Source organism: Polypterus senegalus, chromosome 6 (assembly GCF_016835505.1).
Source record: "Polypterus senegalus isolate Bchr_013 chromosome 6, ASM1683550v1, whole genome shotgun sequence".
Lineage (NCBI taxonomy): Eukaryota > Metazoa > Chordata > Cladistia > Polypteriformes > Polypteridae > Polypterus > Polypterus senegalus.
In genome coordinates this window covers 129,130,079-129,150,708 of record NC_053159.1, presented here as the reverse complement: position 1 = coordinate 129,150,708, position 20,630 = coordinate 129,130,079, and the positions used below count along the sequence as shown (strand labels likewise).

General features: G+C 39.2%; 1 protein-coding gene across 1 annotated transcript in view; it reads left to right on the top strand.

Moving 5' to 3' along the window:
• Window positions 1-20,630, top strand: part of smtnl (smoothelin, like) — a 77,342-nt gene that overhangs the window by 8,849 nt on the left and 47,863 nt on the right. The window lies entirely within an intron of this gene.

Sequence of the window (20,630 nt, the reverse complement as noted above, 5' to 3'; positions counted from 1 at the left end):
TTGTGCTGTGTGCCCTGAGGTGGCCTGGCACCCTGTCTGGGGTTTGTTTCCTGTCCTGTGTTGGCTGGGATTGGCTCTGGCAGACCCCAAAAGCTTGTAGTTAGGATACTGTATAGCGGGTTGGATGATAGATGGATATTGTAGGGTCATGTGACATGGAAAATGACATTAAATTGTTAAAATCTATGTAAACATATTTACCCTAAAATACTTGGTCAAGAAAAGATGTAAAAAAAATGAACTTAGTGATTTAAACAGCATAACTTTGTCAGATGTACTTACTCTGAAGGCCAGGGTTTATTCTGGCTGCATCAGGTACAAGGCAGGAACCATTTGTAGATGGCAGGGGAGCTCCAGTATTACAACATCCACTCACATACACATACACACTCGCATATTCATCAACAAACACAACATGGACATCTTTGGAGATGTGGGTGGACAACCAGAGAAACTGGAGGAAAACCCACAGAGATGTGAGGAGATGTGCAAACTACTAAAGAGACACAAACCAGGACAGTGGATCTGGGAGGCAGCAGCGCTAACTGCTATGTCACTGTGACACCCTAGTAATAAAATACATATTTAAAAATAACAGCATGCATGAATAGAATACAAAATATTATTAAATATTATTATGATTAATTCATTATTCTCTTTATGTGCCAGTCAAGGGTCTGCCTAGAGTCACTCAGAACTGACAAAGTCTATATTTGCATTACCAGGTTGCACATTTTTTAAAAGCCAGACTACCCAAGTCAAACAGAGTTGATGCTTGGCATTGGATTTCATGACAGTAATAATCCCTGCCCAAAGCTGCGCAGGCTTTCTGTGTATGTTAGATTTACCAATATGGCGAGTGTAGAAGCCAGCTGCTCATTCTCTCAGTTACTGTGAAGATTCAGAACACACATTTGTGTCCTCCTCCGGCTCTGAATGCACTCTACTGGTAGTAGACGATCTACATGTGGGTAAGACTAAGACCTGATCCACACTAACACAGATACATTTGAAAACATGGCCTTTTTTTTATTAATTTTGACCTTCCATCCACACTTTAACAGTTTTTTTGACCACCAAAAACGAATTACGTCGAAAACGTCTGAATCTGAAAGTGGCAGGTCTTGCATGGCAGTGGATGTCGAAAACACTGAATCATGGTTATTGTGACCAGGCACTGACTTCACTTTTCTTGTGTTAATTCTTTTTTGTGATCTTCTCCTTGCAGAGGGATGCTGTTTTGCTAAATTCTCTACCTCGGATGATACTATGCCTTGAAGCACTCAAATACTCTGCCGGAATTATTTTACCTAACACTTTGGCTTCCTGATACTCGTTTTAGTTGTGCTTCATCTTCTATCTACACAAAGTCTGGTTTGGTGTTTTTTTCCAAATACTACATCTTCATTTTGATTATCTTTGGGTTTGCCCCACCGACAAACAGCCCGTCCCTAAGCTTAAACATTTAGGGAACAATCTTAAAACACTAGGGTAGACTGAAAGTGCCAAGTGTCAAGAATGAAAGGTCTTTTTCCAATTCATATGTGTTAGTGTGGACTAAGCCTAAAAAAAAAAAAAGTAACCTACCTGACAGTTTAAGGTGAGACACACTGAGACATTTAGCTGGTTCTCTAAGATTTTAAGTGTCATAAAATAACATTTTAAAACATACTGTATTTTGCTGCTTTTTTAAAAGCGTAGTTCTTAACATTTCAATGAGGATTTCATTAAATGGACTAAGACGACTGGTTTTATGATTAGCATCAACTGAGCACGCGTTTGCAGATGTGGCATGTGTTTATATGTTCTTTTATTAGTCAGTAAAACAGCATGGCAATGACATTCTCACGGATGTTTTCCTGTAGTTCTCTACTTGATGTAAGGGGATGAGCCTACATGGTAAAAAAGGGACAGTTTTTATGTTCCAAGCAGCTGCACTCCTCAAAAGCTCAAGTTAAAAACAATGCTAATGTTCTTTGAGTTCGCTGCTCCCTACTTATTTGGCTTGATAAGACCATGAACTTCAGATCACTCTCCCCTGAGAGCCAGTTGGCTGGATGTTTTATAAAAATAGAAGGTCCAAGTACTAATTAGCAAAATGTTACAAGTCTTCCTACTTTTCAGTCTAATAGCAGATCCTGAATGCTAATCCATACACTTGGACAACTTTAGTTTGTTGAGAATATTTTGAAAAACAGACTTCAGGCATATTTAAGATAAAAAATATACATGACAAATCATAACACAGCAGTTCACTGACATTATCTGTCTAGCCTTTCTCGAATCTGTTTAATTCCATCCAAGGGAATGTGGCTGGAGTTTATGCTGGCAGCATCAGAAGCAACGTAGAAAGATGACAATATAGAACATTTAATAGAGATAGATAGATAGATAGATAGATAGATAGATAGATAGATAGATAGATAGATAGATAGATAGATAGATAGATAGATAGATAGATAGATAGATAGATAGATAGATAGATAGATAGATAGATACTTTATTAATTCCAAGGGGACATTCACATACTCCAGCAGCAGCATACTAATAAAAATAAACAATATTAAATTAAAGAGTGATAAAAATGCAGGTAAAAGAGACAATAACTGTATATAATATTAACATTTAACCCCCAGGGTGGAACTGAAGAGTCGCATAGTGTGGGAGAGGAACGATCTCCTCAGTCTGTCAGTGGAGCAAGACAGTGACAGCAGTCTGTCGCTGAAGCTGCTCCTCTGTCTGGAGATGATACTGTTCAGTGGATGCAGTGGATTCTTCATGATTGACATGAGTTTGTTTAGAGCCCGTCGCTCTGCCATGGATGTCAAACTGTCCAGCTTCATGCCTACAATAGAGCCTGCCTTCCTCACCAGTTTGTCCAGGCGTGAGGCATCCCTCTTCTTTATGCTGCCTTCCCAGCACACCACCACATAGAAGAGGGCGCTCTCCACAACTGTCTGATAGAACATCAGCAGCATCTTATTGCAGATGTTGAAAGACGCCAGTCTTCTAAGGAAGTATAGTTGGCTCTGTCCTCTCTTGCACAGAGCATCAGTATTGGCAGTCCAGTCCAATTTATCATCCAGCTGCACTCCAAGGTATTTATAGGTCCTCACCCTCTGCACACAGTCTCCTCTGATGATCATGGGGTCCATGAGGGGCCTGGTCCTCCTAAAGTCCACCACCAGCTCCTTGGTTTTGCTGGTGTTCAGGTATAAGTGGTTTGAGTCACACCATTTAACAGTCCTTGAATAGGTTCCTATACTTCTCCTCCTGTCCACTCCTGATGCAGCCCATGATAGTGTTTTAAATCTGTTCTTTAAAATTATAAAAAAAAATCTGCACCATATCATCTTAGAAGAACACTTTTAGGGTTTTGGAAATTCCTTGCCCCGGTTTAAGGTTTTTTTTTTTGTTTTTTTTTTACATTTTTCCAACTCTTTTGCTTTCCTTTTCTTTAAATCTTGCTTTTATAGTCTGGAATTATTTTCTACTTTTTTTCCTGTTTCCCTTGAGATCCTTCTGTTGAGAATTTTGATACAGGAAGAGTTCAGTTCATTTACTTGGAAAATTATCTGAAGTGTATTTAAGAACTTTAAAAGTAGTTAACGTCTTATTGTGTCACCATAATTCAGTTCAGACGTCACCATGATTGTTTACGGTTGCTATGGTTTTGCTACTCTGGGCTGACCTTTAAACAGTCACATAGGTGACGTCACTTGCCGTGCACTTCCTGGTTGTCCAAGTCTGTGGATAAAACACATCAAATTCTCAAATACTCTGGTTTCAACCCCTCTTTTTTGACTTTACAAATCAGACTTCTTTTTATCGATTTGTGTTTTGTGTTGACAACAAAAGATAGGACTGATTTTGGTTTAGAACTTTTGCCCTAGATTTTGACTATGTCAGTCTTCTAGTTGCTACAGTTTCACTTAACTGCCTCCTCAAGAAGGCACAACATTATTTCAAATTTTTCATTTCCTCCCTGTTTAATCACAAAAAAAGTGTTTTAAGTATTTTAACCCCACATTGGTGGGCAAGTTAATTTTGGAAATGCTAAATTGTTAGCCTTGGTTAACATGTTCACCCTACAATATTTACTGACTTAACATTCACTAGTCACTCCTGACCCTCTTAAGGGCTGGCTAACCTCTCTTCACCCTGCAGTATCTCCACAATGGCTGGGGCTGCCACCTCAGTTTCCTCCTTTATGAGGACTGAACCTGCTCCAGAAACGCTACCCCTGAAGAGACTCCACTACATTGATTTGAATCATTCAGGTTCTACTTTTGACTTCTAGTTGTGATCTTTACCTTCTGTTGTGTCTCCTGTCTGCTGAGTGGGCTCTCTAATTTGACTAATTCCCTCTGCTATCATGATTCCATATGTTGATTTTTATCTAATTCTGTTGAACATACTGCCGATTTTATTGTTATATTTTATTCATGATACCATTTAGTTTTGCCATGGGCTTCACCATTTTGTGCTTTTTTATGGGCCTTGTTTGCAGCAATTTTGTCAACGCAAATTTTCTTTTGAGTTAGAATCAGTCCATAAGCCTAATTCTAGTCCTTTGATGTTAGTGGAAAAGTGGAATAAATGTTGATTTATGATCTACATAAAAATGAATGCCTGAGCTCCTTGAAGATGCACATCCAGTTTGACCTTCATTGCATTTCTGCTCATAGTGATGTCAAAAGAAAAGAAAAACTACAATAAACAATTGACCAAGTATTATTTTGTTTTTAAACTCAGAATGTCGTTTCAATCTGCTTTTATTTTTATTTCATTTTTCTTATAGTTGTTCATGTTAATGTCATTTTGGCGTCATTTTAGAGCAGCATTTTTTTTCTACTGGTGCTGTCATACTGGATGTATCTCAGCTTGGTTGCCTCGATGCTCTTTACAGGTACACATCTCATGGCTGGACGCATGTCTTCAACATTACCGCATGTGATGTCATGACAGTTCCTTTTTAAAGGATATTGGTGCAAACCCCATTGTATCCAATTGGGCTGCTTTGTTATTTACTTTTTTCTTTGCTCCAAATAGAGTTTTCATATTGACCTGTTGTGATTTTTTTTGGAGACATCAGAACATTTTTGTGTGTTTTGCTTTTACTATTTAAATACAAGAAAACAGAAGTTTGTTTCTCCCATTGTGTGATGGCTGTGTTGTCACTTTCAGAAAGCATGATACCCATGTCGCTATACTACGCTTTATAACCCGGTGCTGCATTCAGTGCAGTGTCCGAGATTAAGGATTTTTACTTTGAACAGCTTCAGTGTGTGAACTTCTATTGAACAGCGTCTTTGGGTCACCAACTCTTAGCTATTCTCCTATCAGCTTTAAACTTTAGTGTCTAGGCTTCGGTAATAGTGTGTCTATTTCTGGCATTTTTCTTCATTTATAGTTCAGTGCCTTGGTTTTGGCAGTGTTTTTTCTGATTTCCAGTATCGACTCCCAGAACAGTTTTTTGAACAGACATGCATCTCCTGGTTTGGTTAACACTGCAGATTGACACATTCTTTCTTGCCAGTTGGGAATTCAGGGGTGTCTACTGGCGCCAAAAATAGAAGGTGGGCATTGTTCACTCTGTGGTCAAGCAGATTACCCTGGATAAAGAGACTGGCACAACACTCTCTGCTTCCAAACTTTGGATTAAAGCATTCAAAACATTGCCAATATCTCACAAGCTTAAATTATTTAAGGAAATAGCATATACTAGATTGATTTTTGACAACAGTTTTTGGTTTATATTTTGGTATTGACAATTTTTTTTCATTTCTTTTAGTTTTAATCATTTTACTTTTAGTTTAGACCTTTACCCACTATGACTCCCAGAAAACTCAATTATCGTGTCTCTGTCACTGGCCAATCAAAGTCCACACACACAACATCAAGCAGCGGCATTGTTCTTCTTTGCTGATATGGAACATATAAATCACTCTTCAGTGTGATATATAGTATGTGGCTAAAGCGTCCAAGGTCAAGAGAAAGCCAAATACTGCGTTAGCAAGTTAAAACCCTTAATAAGCCCATCGGCCAACTTCAGTTCAGCAGATGCTAGTAAGCATTCCTGAATATTGATATTTGATCATTAAAAAAACAGAGACTCAAATAAATTAAAATGATGATGTAGTTACAATAACTAATCGTGGAGGAGGGGAATCTATTGTTCCCAGCATTCTATACAAATAACCAATCTTCTAATGAATTATAATTATTTATGCAGGGCTCATTGTAGGGAGCATTATGAGCTTAAGGCCAGATATGGTGCTGGTTGAAAACAATCCACTGCATGATGTCAAACAAATTCAGTGTAAGGCTGTTCAGTTTCCACAATCCATTTCATGCTTCAGCGGCATGATGTCTCCATGCTTAGTGATGCCTCACAGCTCTGGGTTTTGAATCCCACCCTGCTTACTTTGTGTAAGGAATTTGTAATTTTCCAAATGTCCATGTCTCTAATTCTTCTTCCAGAAAGAATGCAGGTTAAGGAGATGTGTGTGTATATGGGGTGGGGGAACTTTAAGTTAGCCATGTGTGAATGAATATGCCCGCTGATAGACTGATATCCTTTCTGAGGTTGGGTTCTGTTATGTACAGGGGTGACACGTACCCAGACCAGGCCCCTATCTAGCTCGGGCCCCTGACAAGTGTCATGGTTGTCCACCCCCTAGGTGCGGGCCTGCCCAGACCATGTAAATCCTAAACTGAAGTTATGTCACTTAAGCCCATAATGATGACAGTCCCCATCCCTGACTATTAACCAAGGTTAAGACACCCAAGGATGGATATGAAAGTTTGCTAATAGAGACTTTTGTCTCCAAAATAGTGGACAGTGAAGGTCCTGTTTGTCTGGCTGTCAGAGCTAAACCCACACCAGTTCAGAGAAGTGGAGGGTCTTGTCTCAGGCACTATTCAGGTTGCAAAAGCATTCATCTGTTTCAGCCAAACATTCTTCTCTTAAATCCGATTCAGCCATAATTAACTAATATTAAGCTGCTATTTAAGCCACATCTGATTGCTACCAGGTTGTTTTTAAAATTTCACATTTGTTTTAACCGTTTATCTTTTTTTTTTCTAATTAGGCATTTATTTAGTCCTGTGGCCTGCCAGGTACTTATAGGCACACCCAGGCATGTGTTAAGTGCAGGGTGTGAAAAGTTCTGGTTGCCTATCTGTCCCTCCATGATGGATTATAAAGTATCTGAGGGCTGGCTTTGAATGTTTTTGGGGGCTTTTAATACACACAGCACCTCACTGAAGCAGCAATGCAAGTTCTGTTTTGCTGTTTTAAGACCAGCATTAAAGGTCCCTTCTTGTGCCTGTTGCTTCCAGGGTTGACTTCAACTCCCATAGCACTGCATAGGAGTATTTAACATACGCCTCTGAACATGAGATGCACAGCTTCTGAATCTGTCAAATGCTTGAAAGTGTGAAATATAATTCTAAATATTTAGTAACAGTGTCTGGAGCTCATATTTCAGCAACATAATAAAAAAACGCCTCACAATGTTCATGCATTATCATAATACACTGTTGAATAAAGCCAGTGGCATTTTGGTTTACTGAAGAAAACAAAAAGCCTTCTGTTTTTTCGCTACTGCAGTTCCTCTCTTTATTTGCATCAGAATTATTCTGGACAATGCAAAGCTTCTCAGTGTTTCTTTCTAAAATGGTTATTTCCCTTTTTTTTCTTCTTTAGGGACTTACAGTGTGTCCTGTTTTGGGCATTTTCTGCTTTCAATTATTGTCATTGTTATTGTCGTGTTAATCTTTATTCCGTAATTTCTGCTTCTATAAAAGTCTTTCAATCCAAACTAGATTTCTGCTTTGTAAAAGTATGCTGGGTGGCCACCTTAAGGACAGAATGCCTGGATGTTGTCTGCTTAGAGCCTGCATATTCTCCCTTTGTTTGTGAGAGTCCTCCTCTACGTACTCAACTTTGTAGATGTGCGTGTAAAGTACTGGTTCCTTGTCCATGGCTATTTCTTGCCTTGTGTCCAGGTCTGCCATGTTTGAGAATCTACATTATGTAAAGTTATTATAAAAGCACATTCTCATACTAATTTATTCTAATTCAGGTTTGTGGTGGCTCAAAGCCTCTCTCTGCAGCACTGACTACAAGGTACAAATCAAAAATGAAGAGGATGCTAGTCTGTCACAGGGCCAACTCACACATGTCCACTTTAGAATCCTCAGTTAATTTAACAAACCCAATGTTGAGCTGGGAGAGAAAAACTGACACAGATATGAGAAGAGTGTGCATACTCAACACAGATAGCAGCTGGGCACAGGATTTGAACACAGAATGCTGAGGCGGCCATGCTACACACTGTGCCACCATGCTAGCCTGAGCAAAGTGAGAACTGAGATTCACAAATATTTTGACCAGTTATGATGCCTCTTGGATTTTTTGATAAAATGACATCAAAACCATGTATATAGAAATATATTTCTTTATCAAATACCTTGGATTTATTTCAAGACTATAGCCATTGTCCTTTTGTCCATTGTCCTGACATAAGAATTTCTGTGTAGATAGATAGATAGATAGATAGATAGATAGATAGATAGATAGATAGATAGATAGATAGATAGATAGATAGAACATAAATTGTCCCCAAGGGGAAATTAAAATTTTATTGAAGTTCCATATTATGTAATATATTTGAGCTGGAACTAATTACTGCAGTTAGTTAGTATATCTTTGGGTACCGCTAATATTATGGAACTACCAAAACATGCTGACCCACGGTCCTACAAAAAAAGGAAAATCAAGACCATGTTAAAAATAAGGAGTTACTTGATACTTCTTATGCTTTTAAATTGTTCCTTCTTATACTTCCTGAATAACTTATAATGTACTGTATTACATTACATCTAAAGCAAGCAAAACTTCTCTACTTATGGGGACCGTGCTTGTCTTATAATACACCTTTTCTGGCCATCAGTAAAATGGCCTTCAGAGTACCATGATAGAAAAGTTTTTGAATTTCCAGAACATATCAGGCTATACTCAGGATTACTTCTTGCTTGTCTTTGTTTTTCATCATCTTGTCTTTTTACTCTTTCTTATTTCTCTATTGTCAGCATACGTTCTTTTTTTCATTTTTGGCATTCCTGCATTTTGTACCCTGCAGATGTTGCTAATCTTCTTTTTCTTGTTGCACTGTCACTTGGTTTGGCGATCACTTAATAAACTATAATAAACACATGACCATTGGTCACATTACCAAGGTTGTAGATACCTCACATTTCCAGCATATATCAGGCCATAAGCTTTTGATTAAGACCAAGATCAAGGTCCTAGCCCCAGTAGTTGGTGATTAATCTTGTGACAGGTGAATAGACCTTAGCAATATATATATATATATATATATATATATATATATATTTAAGGCATTCGTAGTCTGAATCACAATCTGATTGTATGGGTGGTTACCTACTAGGTAATGCTTGTGGTTGGTCAGCAAGTCGGCTAACATCTGCCACGGTGCCCTCTTTCAGTTGCGAGAAGCAGATCATAGAATGGTTGAAATAGTTGAGTAATGCCATAAAAAATGCCTCAAAAAACTATGCCTCAACTGTGGCATAGTTGAATTGAGTGTGTACGCCTGATGAGCACATAATTAGGGTGAAACACGGGTCGCGTACTCTTTGCATTATTTGACAGTAAAACTATTTCAACCATTCTATGATCTGCTTCACGCAACTGAAAGAGGGTACCGTGGCGGACGTTAGCCGACTTGCTGACCAACCACAAGTGTTACCTGGTAGGTAACCACCCATATAATCAGATTGTGATTCAGACTACGAATGCCTTGAATGTAATTACCCTGGATCTACATACTGTCAAATAAACAAACCACACGCCGTGGCGCTACACAAGAGGCTTCGCCTCTAGTGCTGACGTCCGAGGTTCGATTCCCGAGAGGAAAGTGCAGTGAGTGTGTACGCCTGATGAGCCCAGAATTAGGGCGAAACACGTGTTGCGTACTCTTTGCATTATTTGACAGTAAAACTATTTCATATATATGCCGCCGGAAGAACATCAGTGAGCACCTGGAACACGTCTGGGTGACTCCTACAGTCGAGGAGCTAGAGTCGGGAGCTGGAGATGGACGAAGCTCCAGTGACAGGAGGAAGAAAGGTGGCCCAAGGACATTGAAGAAGCCCGTGTGTGGTGGTATTTGGTGTGGGAGCACTGTGTGCTGTGTGGAGTAAATAAATGTGTGTTTTACAAGGTACTGGTGTGTATCTGATGGTGTTCGGGCGACCTCTCACAATATTTTATATATATATATATATATATATATATATATATATATATATATATATATATATATATATATATATATATATATATATATATATATAAAAATCAAAGTCCACACAGACCCTAACCCCCAACACAGACAAGTAGGACACAGGTTCAACACACAACACCTTCTCCCTCCACTCCTCATCAGGCTGTGTTCTCTTCCTCCTGACTGTGGCCCCTTAGTGGTGGAGACTGGCCCATTTTTATAGGGCACCCGGAATGAGCTTCTTCCAGCCACACTTCCACCACATCCAGATAAGACCCTGGAAATGTCCAACAGGGTTGAGCTCCCATACTCATGACCCGTGGCCCCACTGGAAACCAAGGGGGCTGCCCTCTGTCAGCCCCGGGGAGAAACTGTCCTGAAAATACTCTCTCTCCCGGTCCTTCCACACTCTGGGCATCCTGGCTGGGTACCGACCACCCGCCACAATATATATAGCTTAATAAGTTATCCAGTATTCTGAACATACAACAATAGTGAATTAAACACCAAGCATTGAACATAAAGATGTAAGTTAAAGAGCAAGTAATAATAAGAACGACAGGAAAAATAATAATAGTAATTCTTCTTCTTCTGGATATTCCAGTTTCTCACTACATCCAAAAAACATTGGCTATTACAAATTATTAAGAGTGTGAGTGCAGGTGTGGGTGTGTGCATGAGTGGGCCCTTTGTGTTCTGCCGGAAGAGGATCACTTGTACTTTAAAAGGAGCAAGACCAGAAAAAGACAATAAAGAAAATGTAGTGGAAACAAAAGCGAAAGTAGAAACCAGGTGGATAAAAAATATGGTCATCAAAACAAGGACGTGTAACAAGAACTGTGGTTAAAACTTTCAGAGCAAAAACATTACTAACCAGAAAATCTTGAATCAGAAAAGCATGTTACCACTGACCTTTTAAATCTGTTTTGTCAATGATGTCAGAGCTGTGATTTTTTTGCACACTTCCCATGGCAATCAGGAACAAAATGGCAGTGTTCCTAAACAAAACAAAATGGCATCTGAAGTGGGGCAAAATTATTTTTAGAATTACTAGAAAATTCATATATGGGTATACAGATAATCCATTAAAAACATAATAAAAAGCTTTGACAGGCTTCTTCAGTCTCCTGTGACCCTGAAGTACATTATGATGACAATAATAATAATAATAATAACTTTTGATATACTGCCTTCTACTGTATATCTATCCATCCATCCATTATCCAACCCGCTATATCCTAACTACAGGGTCACAGGGGTCTGCTGGAGCCAATCCCAGCCAACACAGGGCCAAGGCAGGAAACAAACCCCAGGCAGGGCACCAGCCCACCGCACTACTGTATATCTATTATTATTTAATTTCAATATACCAAATTCAAAGTTTATGTGTTACAAACTACAGTCCAAGCACAGAGAATGAACCCTCTGTATACCATGTATTCTTGATTATTTTTTCCTTGGTTAGTCTGCCTGAATTATGCTTTGGTTTGAGACAGAGCTGAGTGCAATAATTACTGTGCCCATTTTTAAGGGCCATTCCCTTGGGGCTATTTAACACATCTGATGCGCTTATTGTTATCACCTCTGCCTGTCACATTGAGCTTTCGGACACACCATTACTATTCCTTAAGACGTGCCTCCCATAGCCAGTCTTTGTGCAACCATACCTCAAATTTTCAAGTATTTGGTAATTATAGTTGCTTAGCAATTGCAAATGCCTTGTATACACCAAGGCTTGCCTAACATCATCTGCCTCATTATTTTCACATCCCCATTCAGTGATCAGTAGCTCATTCTCTTTGGACTTCATTTCAGTGACTTTTTCAAGTCTTGGGATTCCTGTTTATTTTTACTATAATATTTTTTTTGAATTGCATGATAGTGTAGTAAGTAATGTTGTTGTCACACAGATCCACCTTTCTGTGGTCAAAGCCCATTCCTGGTTGCTTACTTTGTGGAGATGGCACGTTCTCTGCTTGTCTTTGTGAGTTTTTCCTGCAGGTTTTACTGTCTTCCTTCCACTTCTAAAAGATGTGCGTGTTAGGTTAATTGTGAATTTCTAAACTGACCCCTTGTAAGAGTCTGTGTGTGTGCTGAGCCTTGCACAACATCCTTTAAGACCTATAAAATATCTCCCAAGCACTCACTTTTTTAATTACCCTCAGCCTGTTGCCTTAGTCCTTGTTGCATCAACGGCATGTCAAAGCTAACTTTTATGTGCTGCCTCACTGCTGCAGGAGACTGGATTGAGGTGATTGTGTGGACTTTACATGTACATAAGGTTTCCTCATGGTGGTCCAGCTTTCCTCCCACATCTGAAAGATATGCAAGTTAAATCAACTGCAAATTCTAAATTGGTTGTGCATGTGATGGACTGGCACCCCGCCCAGAGTGGGTTTGTACAGTATGCCTGATGCTGCTGGGAGTGGCAGTGGCCAACTCCATTGATCCTACTTTATTTTGTGTGGGATTCATCACTGAGTACAGAGCTAGAGCGATTGGAAACTATAATGCAATAACAGCAAATTGACAAACCATACAGCATTTACATACATAAGCAGGCACAGAAAAGGCAATTTTTATGATTAAAATAATCAACTCTGTAGATTAGAAGGTTGATTGGGACAAATGAATTTTCAACTTCACGCCTGAACCTTTGTACAAATCTTTGCCTTCTTGTACTGTATGTATTTGTTAACTATTACGGGCCATTTTATGCTCATCTGTCCCTATCTAATATTACCAGCTGTATTAATTCTCTCATGTTCAGCCAAGGCCTCCACCCTCATGAATGACCCCATTCCCAAAGGGGGTTAACTATCACTGACAAACAGGAAATGGGCTACCCTGCATATACAGGGAGCTGGCATTGCCTCAGCACTAGTTGAATGATAGGGCTGACATCTGTTTTTGTCACTGTTTTGATTATTTTGGCCACAAGTATTCATAATTGGGTGGATGGCAGTGCAGATTCAGTGTAATGGCTTCAAATCCTGTGCCCACATGTCCTTGAGAGTTTTAATGTAAGGTAATCTTTTGACTACTCTGGTGTTAATCCCTCTTGCCCAAAGATGTGTAGGTTAAATTGATTGGCAATTCGTGTGTGAGTGGGTGAGAAATTTGCAAGGGTAGCGTCCTTCTTGGTTGTGTGCTCTCACTCAGAGTTGTTGCCCATGAACTTAAGCGCTGGATTCAGAGTGCAAAGAATTACCATCTCAGCCTAGTTGAGCTAAAGGAGAAGAACTCTTCTTCCTCTAGTGGCCATTTGGGCTTCTGAGTGCAAGGACCCCTTCTGTTCACTCTGGGGTATTTCCAGTTTTACCTCACTATACTCACCGCTCTCATTACACTTGTCTTGTGTCCAGTGATGCTACCTTCAGCTCCCTGTGGACCTAAATTGAATTAAGCAGGTTTCAGAATGTTATTCTATGTTATATCAAAAGAGGCAACAACAGAAAAGCCGAACCTGCAAAGTCAAACCTGAGGAAAAAGCAGCAACAGAAAAGCACAAACCTTTGGTCTGTTCTCACTGTGAGAGACAGCAAGACAAAGGAGGATCGGCCTGCAGAAAGATGAAGACAAATTTGAGACAAAAGCAGGGAAATCAATTTTAATGATTATCACACCAAACTGATCAAAGGCAGCCATAGGAACAGCGGAATCATGAAGTAAAAACTGACAGCACAGTAAAGGAAAAATGGCACCTACAGTAGGGATATAATTCAAAAAGCTTAGTAGGAAACAATTGGCTTAAACACAGTATGGAGCTTCAAGCAGAAAACACTGTTTTAATTCATGGGAAATTTTTGTGTACAAAAAATATGAGTGCTGTACTGTTTTAATTCATGGGGAAGTTTTGGGGGAAAAAAAATTGAGTGCATCATTTGTGACTTTAGAAGGAGGGTTAGAGTGTCAGTCTTGTGAGCAGCAATTTAGCAAATTAGAAGATGACAAATGGAAAGGTACAGAACAGTCATTCACAAAAACCAGACGTTCCTTTTCTCACTTCTGTAATCAGCACATTCTTGAAAGAGCAGCAGACACTAGCTGTTTGTTAAAATCCTCAGTATATCTAAAAATATAGAATGTGCAATGTGAATGTAGAATGATTTGAAGGCATGGGCCTCGGCTTTTTAAGTTCCACAATGAACTGATAGAACCAGCTGGCTGAAGGCACTGATTAGGCACTGAGGGAGAATGGCACCGCATGGCATTTCTCAGACTCCATCCATCAAGCTACAGAGGTGTAGAGGCCATCATTGGCAGGGTCGCCCAGTAGTTAAGACGCTAGATTACAGCTCAGAAAGGTTCAATCTCTGGCACTGGCACACTTTGTGAACGTAACCAAGTCACTTAACCCATCTGTGCTCCAGTTTAAAAGAAGGTGAGTTATGACGGAGGTGGCTCTGTATTTACATTTACATTTATTTGCTTGGCAGATGATTTTATCCAAAAGGATTTACAAAAGAGTAACAACATAATCGAGTAACATTAGGCTAGGGCCTGATTGTTCAGCAAGTGTAGTAGGACAGGTAACAAAAGTTGGAAGTGAAAAAAAGTAATAACTAATAAACTTACAATAATAGATTAATAATTGATAAAGCAATCAAACTTAATGTAACAACAACTCAACCAACAATATGAAACATAACAGAGCCAAGGTTTTTTTTTTATAAATATATATATGAAGGAGGACCCAAAAATAACGAGAGTTTTTTTCTGGGGGCTGGAAGGGTATTAGTTACTGCCTTGTATGTGTACTAGACTGCCATCTTTATCATTTGGCCAAGCGGCGTGCGTCCTTGAAGTGCTCAGGCAATTGTGTGATGCAGTGTGGAGAATTCAGGCGAGTATCTTCTGCATCACAACAACTCTCCTGCTCACACAGCAATGAGTATGTGGCAGTTTGTCACAAAAAACGGGATGATAACGGTCATTCCCCCCCCCACCACCACTCCATGGACCTTGCACCCTGTGATTTTTTCTTATTTCCATGAATGAAGAGGGACCTTAAAGGAAAGCATTTTTCAGGATGTAGAGGAGCTCAAGAAGCAAATGACGGAGGCACTGAAGGCTATCACTTTTGAAGAGTTTCAGAACAGTTTTGAACAATGGAAAATGTGGTGGGAAAATGGTATTGTATCTGAAGGAGAGAATTTTGAGGGTGATTAAATTTTGGAAATGTTGTGAGAAATTCTTGTTATTTGTGGGCCCCCCTCATATATATATATATATATATATATATATATATATATATATATATATATATACATACAGTACATATATGTCTCTATTATATATATCCATCCATCCATTTTCCAACCTGCTGAATCCGAACACAGGGTCACGGGGGTCTGCTGGAGCCAATCCCAGCCAACACAGGGCACAAGGCAGGAACCAATCCTGGGCAGGGTGCCAACCCACCGCAGGACACACACAAACACACCCACACACCAAGCACACACTAGGGCCAATTTAGAATCGCCAATCCACCTAACCTATATGTCTTTGGAGTGTGGGAGGAAACCGGAGCGCCCGGAGGAAACCCACGCAGACACGGGGAGATATATATATATATATATATATATATATATATATATATATATATATATATATATATATAAATGAGGATTATTTGACTCATGCGTTATCAGATCTGGTAAATTCAGTTTAGGGAAGAGGAAGCTGGAGTCTATCCCTGTCTTTTGAAAAAAAACTTTGTACGTTTTAATGGCAATATAATAAAGAATAAAACAACAAAAAGATAATTAATTTTGGAAGAGAAGAAAAAGAACATAAGCCCTCTCCGGTTTAATTATAGGCTGACTCATTTCCCAGCTCAACTCCTTCTAAAGCACCCTTGGGAAATCCAATGGAAATAAAGGCCCTAATCCTGACTGGCAGTGGCCCCCCAGAGATGCTATGCGAGAGCACGCAAGGCCTCAACTGCACCTCCTGCTCTGACAGGATACCCAAAGGTCTCGGTGGAATCAAAAACTCAGCAGCTGCTGCAAAGTTGAAAAATGTTTTAGGAGTTTATTTTTATCCCTGGGGGTTCTCATTGGATTGGGGGAGCTGGTGTGTCTTCATGCAGCCGTGCTCTGAATGTAAGGAGAGTGACTGCAAGTTTGTTGGGTTAATGTAAGTAGCAAAGAAACTAAGCAGCTTAAAGCAGCAAGTGGAAATGTGACGGCTCAGTGCCAGGCTTTGGTAAAAAAATCATCTATCACTCTATTTTGTTTTTTATTTCAGGGCTGTGGGGGCTTGATCATCCAATCTACATTTTCTAATTATTTCTAATAATAATAATACATTTTATTTAAAGGCATCTTTCAGGACACTCAAAGTCACCTCTCAAAAAATAAAAAACAACAAATGCAATAACACCAATAAAATCCAACATGATAAAACAAACAGATCATGAGAGTGTGCTGACCTAAAGAAAGTTTTAACAGCAGTTTTAAATTGTGTTATAGGGTCCAGTTGATGCATGGGAGAGAGTTCCAGATAACAGGTGCATTGTGGGTAGGTGCATGGGCCAGAAAGTAGGCCTGCTGATGAGGAATGGAGGGAGCAGCAGAGTGTGTATGTAGATCTGCAGAAAGTAGTGAGATAGGAAGGGGCAAGAATATGCAGAGCTGTAAAAGTTAAAAAAAAATATTTTTAAATGTATTTGTTGGCAGAAAGGGAAGTTGGAACAGTAGTGGTGAGATGTGGTCAGAGGACTTAGAACATGTAATTATTCTGGCTGCAGAATTCTATATGAGCTACAGACGATGAAGGAGTTTTTTTAGGGATACCATAGAGAATGGCATTGCAGTAGTCTAAGCGAGATGTGACCAAAAGTTCACTGCTATGCTGTGTGAGGGCAGGAATCTGGGAATATTTTGAAGATGGAAAAAGGCAGCCTGGGAAATGTTATTTATATGTGAAGAAAAAGAAAGGGTGCTGTCCAGAATGACGCCAAGACTCTTTACCAGCCTGGAAATGGGTTTAGTGGTGTTATCAATTGAAACAGAAAAACTGTCAGCCTTTTCAAGTGATGATTTAGAACCAATTATTAGAACTTTGTTTTATTATTGCTCATTTTGAGAAAATTTTTCGTCATCCATGTCCTTATGTCATGGAGACAGGTAGTGAGAATAATTGAGGCAGAATAAAAGTAGGTTTGGTAGATAGTTAAAGTTTATATCCTACCAATTAATAATCAATGCCATGCAAATGCACTTTATAACCATTTTTCGCATGCTGTATAAAATAAAAAAATATATTTTGCTACTGTAAAATGAAGGGTTTAAGTGGGGGACAGAGAGGCAGGAGCACAGTACAACACCTTAGTCTTACATGGGTTGTCTTTCTGTCACACGGCTCCCAGAGATACCCAACTATACTCACTCATAGAGCAGCCAGTTTGATTGGATTGTGGAATTATGAAAGTATTTAGAAAACCCACATGAGCACACAGGGAATGTTCAGCTTTTACAAAGATAGTGACCAAACTTGAAATTGAATATGTACTCCTGAGGCAGAAGCATTAACCACTGTGCCGCACCACATTCACCCAGACCTGGACAATTTTTTTTTTTTTTTTTTTTAATTTATTTATTAATTTTATTACAATCAATACATAGCAATCAAGTTTTTAAAAAAAAAAAAAAATTATGCTAAGAAAAGATCGATCCCCACCCTTGAGAGAGAGAGCAAGCCAAAGCGTGTAAAATTTAAGGCTTTTAAAAATACCTAAATCAACAAATTCTCTGTGCTTTATAAAATCATTTCAAAATATTACTGATTAGATCCTGCCATGTTTTGAAAAAGTCTGCACAGATCCTCTAACTGAGTATTTGATTTTTCCAATTTTAAATAATATAACACATCAGTTTCCCACTGACTTAAAAGAGGAGAGTTTGGGTTCTTCCAGTTTATCAGAATAAGTCTGCGTGCCAACAGTGTAGTGAATGCAATCACAATTTGTTTGTCTTTCTCCACTTTAAGACCCTCTGGAAGAACCCCAAACACAGCTGTTAATGGGTTAGGAGGGATTGTGAGTCCAAGGCTGTCTGAGAGGTAATTAAAAATTTTTGTCCAGAATAATGTTAATTTGGAGCAGGCCCAGAACATGTGACCTAGTGAGGCTGGGGCTTGGTTGCAACGTTCGCAGGTTGGATCATGTCCTGGAAACATTTTGGAGAGTTTTAGTCGAGACAGATGTGCTCGATATATAATTTTGAGTTGTATAATTGTATGCTTTGCGCATATGGAGCTTGAGTGAATTCTCTGCATTGCTACTTTCCACTCCTTTTCTGATATATTAATTGAGAGGTCATTTTCCCAGTGTCCTCTTGGATCTTTGAAAGGAAGGGATTGTAAAAGGATTTTATATATTGTAGAGATGGAGTCTAACTCCTTGAAATTGAGCAATAATTTTTCCAGCGTGGATGAGGGTGCAAGATGAGGAAAATCTGGAAGGTTCTGTTTAACAAAGTTCCTGATTTGAAGATAGTGAAAGAAATTTGTAGCTGGAATGTTAAATTTGGAACGTAATTGTTCATAGGATGCAAAGGCGTTGTCTATATAAAGGTCTCTAAGCAAGTTAATTCCAAATTTTTCCAGATATTAAAACTGCATATGTTTGTGAGGGTTGAAAGAGGTGGTTCTTTTGCAGGGTGCCACAGAAAGAAGCTTCTCCGTCTTAAAATGCTTTCTACATTGGTTCCAGATTCTAAGTGAGTGGAGCACAATTGGGTTATTAGTGTATTGCCGATAGCGTGTGTTTATTGGAGCACAAAGCAAGGAATACAAAGAAGTACTGCAGGATTTTACTTCTATTGCGGTCCATGCCTGTGTATGTTCTTCTATTTGTGTCCAGGTTCTTATCGCCTGTATATTTGCCGCCCAGTAATAAAACTGGAAGTTAGGTAGAGCCATGCCACCTTCTGCCTTTTGTCTTTGTAGGGTCGCTCTTTTGATGCGTGGATGTTTAGAATTCCAAATAAATGAGGTTATTGTTGAATCTAATTGCTTAAAGAACGATTTATTAATGTATATTGGTATGTTTTGAAATAAAAAGGAGCTTAGGAAGAATATTCATCTTAACAGTGTTAATTCTTCCAGCTAGTGTGAGATGAAGGGTTGACCATCTATGCAAGTCTTGTTTAATTTTTTCCATACAGACGACGAAATTTTGTTGATAAAGAGCTTTATGTTTACTTGTGATGTTTACCCCGAGGTATTTAAACTGTTCTGCAATGATAAAAGGAAGGGTATCCAATCTAATATTATATGCTTGCGAATTCACCGGAAAGAGTACACTTTTATTCAGATTAATTCTGAGACCAGAGATCTTTTGAAATTCTGTGAGTGCTGCTAAGACTGCAGGCACAGAATTTTCTGGGTCCGAAATATACAGTACCATGTCATCTGCATATAATGAGATTTTCTGTTCCAGTCCTTCTCTGCTAATCCCCTTTATCTGATCAGTATTTCGACAATGTATTGCCAGTGGTTCAATGGCAATTGCAAACAGCAGTGGTGACAAAGGGCATCCTTGTCTTGTGCCACGTTCTAGTTTAAAGTAGTCTGAGCAAATGTTATTGATGCAAACTGAAGCTTCTGGGTTAGTATATAGTAATTTATTCCATGCACAAATATTCGGGCCAAACCCAAACTTCAGAATTCAGACTTTTTTAATATTTTGCTGTTTGACCTGGACAATTTAGACCTTCTAACTGAACTAAAATGTGCAAACTGCACACAGATAATGATCAGACATGGAGGCAGCAGCCCTCTGTGATGCCACACACCACCACCACTAGGTCACTTTAGAGCTCCCAGATCAGCTAATATTTAAATTGGTGTGCCCTTTTAAAACACTTATGAGCTCAGGAATAACTTGCAATGTCCATAGGAAATCCCAGGCGCTGTAAGACAGCTGGCAAATTCAGAGACCTAAGCTGTCATGCATGTCTTTGAAATGCACGAGCACCTGGCAAAAACCACAAGTGTGTTTCAGAAGCACGTGCAAAAGCCACACAAACATTGACCAGGCAAAGAATTCAATCCAGGCCCCTAAAATTGTGAGACAATAGAGTGAACCATTGCAATACAAAAAAAAAGATGGCAGCAAGAATTCAGTATTTCAACCATGAGCTGCACAAACTGAATGCTTATAGCATGTGTGCAAATTAGCATCTCATCTGGGATGAGACCCCAGTCTGAATGGCAGCTGAAGCCATGGCTGATTTTGGATTATTAAAGAAAAGGAGAGTCGACACAGAAGCAAGCAGGAAGTTTCAAACTAGATACACCAGTTCA